We start from the raw sequence: 3,801 nt of genomic DNA, 5'->3' as shown, positions 1-3,801 counted from the left end.
ACGAACGCCCACGGGAGCACAGTGCTCCGACATGTTTTAATGGCGCTCGGCCTCTTCTCCTGCCCCCCTTTGGCCTCCTCCTCCTCGTGAACTCTCTCCTGCTTCCCTCCCTCGTCGTTTGCCCCGAGCCCATGCGCGCGGGCACGCGTCCGCGGCGCCGGACTCGCGTCGCCGGCGGTGCCAGCTCGGCCTCCCTCTCACCCGCCTATAAATGGCCTCCCCCGAGCCCTTCGAGCTCACCAGCAGCCTCCCCGCTCTCCTCTAGCCCCGCCCAAGCTCTTCCCCGAGCTCGAGAAGCTCTCCTGCCCTCCCATGGCCGCCATGGCCGCCGCTCGGGTCCGCTCGAATTCGGCCAAAGCCAAGCCCCCCTCCACCTCTAGCTACCACCTACGTCTTCCCCGTGCTCCGGTGAACCTCCCCAGCCCCTCCATTCATCGCCGGAGTGCTTCAGGCCGCCGTTCCCTAGGTCAACCGCCGCCGCCGCCCTCGGCCCCCGCCAGCCGCCGTCGTCTCCGGGCCTTCCCCGCGCCTGCTGCTGCTCCAGGAGGGAGCAGCACTCCGTTCCGCGCCCGCCGGTGGTCCCAGCTCCACCGGGGACGGCCGGAGCTGCCCAGGCCATCGCCGGCGCCCCTCGGCCTCGCCTCTCCCCTGCTCCTGTCGAGAGGAAGAAGGAGATGGCCAGGTGGGGCGTTGACCTGGCTAGGCGGGCCCGGCGACCCCACATGTCAGCCACACGAGCCGGCCCCGCCTCTGCCCTTTTGACCAGTCCACCGCACCTCAGCGTAAGTGGAAGCGTAAACCCTGGAATACGCTTTCCGTTTTTCTGTTTTGGCCCAGTCTGTAAAATAAATTTTTACAGATAGGTCCCTGGCAGTAAAACCCTTATAACTTTTTAACCGTAACTCCAAATGAGGTGAAACCAACGCTCACTTCTTCGTTTCGTCGAGCCCGTTCTGTTGGTCATGTTTTCACTATGGTTTGACACTGTGAAAATGACCATTATGCCCTTACCCTTATTCAGCCCCCTCCGAGAGAGAACGTTTTCCGGCGAATCTTTCCGCAGCTTCACCGCACTTCTCCCCGGTGCTTTCTTCATCCCCAGGCAAGCCACAATACCCACTTGCATGATAGTCATGCAGTAGCCATGGTTTTCAACTTGAATATTTAATAAATGTTTGCTTGTTGAAAAGATGGTTATCGTTGTCCCGGTGATGTTCCGATTTGCATGTTTACTTTTGTGCTATGTTGTCTTATGCTCCGTGATCATGTTATACCTGCTAGTATTTCCTTTCATATGTTTATGCTTGATTAGTAGTACATGTTGATGTTGGAGATGGTCATGCTAGTCAGTATGCGATGTTCGGTGGATATGATTTATTGTTGATATGGTGGATAGTTATGTGATACTCTCATGATGAGGTTGATATCATGTTCATGCATTTTATCATGGCTCAGCATATTTGCATTCAAGTTAACCGGATTAAATTGAACTTGAACACCTGTTGGCTGAGTCATGGTGCTGCTGAATCGATGCTGACAAGTGCAACCACGCTTACCGGTATGGGACGGTCCTAACTGGGTCTATTGTCGTGCCTATGGTCGGTACCTCAATTTAGGGAAGGTTATGGGCGCGTGCTACCCTGATCAGGTAGGCGGAGCATAAGCTTGTGAGCCCGTTGTTAAGTTAATTTTGGTACCGGATCCCAATGTGGATCGTGGCCACGACGGTGGTCGAGGTGTCTGGAGGTAGACACGGGGCCACCCAGGACTAGCCCGGTGGGGTCTGAGTCGGAAGGGCCGGGAGAGTGTCACGACAATAGATCGGTTTTGTCGGAACGTCGTTGGTCCACCCGAATGGGAGAGTGAGGCCATGGGTTCCGTAGTGTGGGTACAGTGTACTAACCTCTGCAGAGTGTATATTGATCTATCGATAGCCGCGCCCGCGGATAAGGGCCCAGGTCGAGAAAAGGTCACACCATGAGTCAACAGTAATAAGAATAATGTGCTTAATAACAATGAGATAAGTTGGTTGTGATCGCCGTAAGGATCACGGGCCAGGTATTGGTCGGGTTGTGATCGCCGTAAGGATCACGGGCCATTTAGTGGTCGGGTTATGATCGCCGTAAGTATCACGGTTTGGGACCAAGTGTTGGTCGTGGTTGTGATCGCCGTAAGGATCACGGTGGTATCGAAGATACCGAGTTGTTGTATATTCGAGATGTTGTACGAGAATCGTGGGTAAAGGTCAAGCTCCTTATGGTCACTTACTGATTACTATGGTATTGTTTATACCAAGCTTGATTTGATCCTGAGATGATCGTGTGATGTCCGAGGTTGGTAAGTGATGCATATGTTGTTTACGAGGTAACCCGAGCAGATTAAGTGGTGCATATAGCGTCATCATGTTGCATGCTAGTGATGTCGGATTAATATGTTCATGTTGTGATAGCTGTATCAAGTTTATGTTGGTCATGCCATGTTATTTTGAGATGATGATATCCTGTTAATTCCTGCTTAACCTGTAATTGCCATGCTGTTGTCTGTCTTGAATGCTTCTGGTTATTGTGAGCTTGCAAGTACATTCAATGTACTGACCTGGCGTGTCATGCCAGCTTGCAGGTCATTCCGGATTTGATTGCTTGCTTGTCGCGGTTTCCGTTCGTGCGAGCTAGGATAAGCGTTCCAGCCAGAGTCCCTGCGGAGTGGAGTTCACCACCGTCGCCGTTGTTCCGCTGCTAGAGTTATTCCGCTGCTTCGAGTTGTTCTGCTGCTTGCATAGAGCAACTGAGGATGGCGTAGTGTCGTCGTACCGATGTTATTCATTGTAATATCGGAGACCTTGTATTCATATTCGTGTAATAATAGAAGGCTGGTTTGTTCTATGCTAAGCAGTGCCGTATTTCAGAAGACTTCTCCTCGATCTCTGGGCTGGAATACGGGGCGTTCTGGTTTCTCTGAGCCGGGGTGCCACATTGACTTTGGTGGTGTGGTGCAAACTATGGACGACGGCTTGACGTAGAGGAATGATTGTGCAGTGGCGGCAATCACATCACATGTAGCTGGTAGGATTGCGGAAAAGGAGTGGCGACAACACTTGAGTGACTTCGATGGTGGTGCTGTGAGCACGCGACCGGGGGTGCTGTGAGCACCCGGTCGCGAGCCCTAGGTGAAAGCCTAGGTTGACCTGAGCTGGTTATACCTTGCAATGGCGATGTTCTTTTACGTCGTTACCTTGTTGAAGGCATTGCTAGGATATGCTTCGATTGTTTCTTCAGGATGAAAACCTAGATTCGGGCCTTGGTGATTGGATTCGGTGACAGCAACACTTGAGTGCTGCTCTCTTCTTGAAGGCGTTGTTGTTGAAGAACCTCGTGGTCTGTGTGGTGTCATGAGATGGTTGGTGCGAATATGGTCACTGATATAGTTTGCCGATCGTAGATATGATTGCTTCAGGTTTTTCTTTTACTCGCCTACACATAGCTTTGGTTTTATATGACTTTACTATCTGGCGTGTTTTTGTGTGCGTGTGTTGATAAGATTGTGTGCATCCTACCTGTGCAGAGGTCGGGCGTGTGCTCTTTGGGTTTGTATCCTCTTGATGCTGCTCTTTGAGCAAATAAAATTTACCCTTTGTCGAAAAAATAAGACAGGAAAACTAGCTCAACTCCTTTTGTATTTGGTCGAGTAAAGTATAAAATAAAAGCCAGAAATTTATGGAGGAAACAAGGACACTCCTAGATTACACATCCTTTTGAATGTACAAAGATGGCCACAACTTCAAAGCACACGACCGTGTGAGGG

At 51.2% G+C, this 3,801-nt stretch overlaps 1 long non-coding RNA gene across 1 annotated transcript; it reads left to right on the top strand.

Annotated features, from left to right (window-relative positions):
• On the top strand, positions 1–2,909 carry LOC120973665 (uncharacterized). Its single transcript, XR_006670535.2, has 3 exons — positions 1–782; positions 1,022–1,102; positions 2,613–2,909. It is a non-coding gene; the product is annotated as an uncharacterized lncRNA (long non-coding RNA).
• The last annotated feature ends 892 nt before the right edge of the window (positions 2,910–3,801 follow it).

This window comes from Aegilops tauschii, chromosome 2 (genome assembly GCF_002575655.3).
Source record: "Aegilops tauschii subsp. strangulata cultivar AL8/78 chromosome 2, Aet v6.0, whole genome shotgun sequence".
NCBI classification, from domain to species: Eukaryota; Viridiplantae; Streptophyta; class Magnoliopsida; order Poales; family Poaceae; genus Aegilops; species Aegilops tauschii.
Note: the sequence above shows the minus strand (reverse complement) of the source record. Positions and strands in the feature narration are given on the sequence as shown.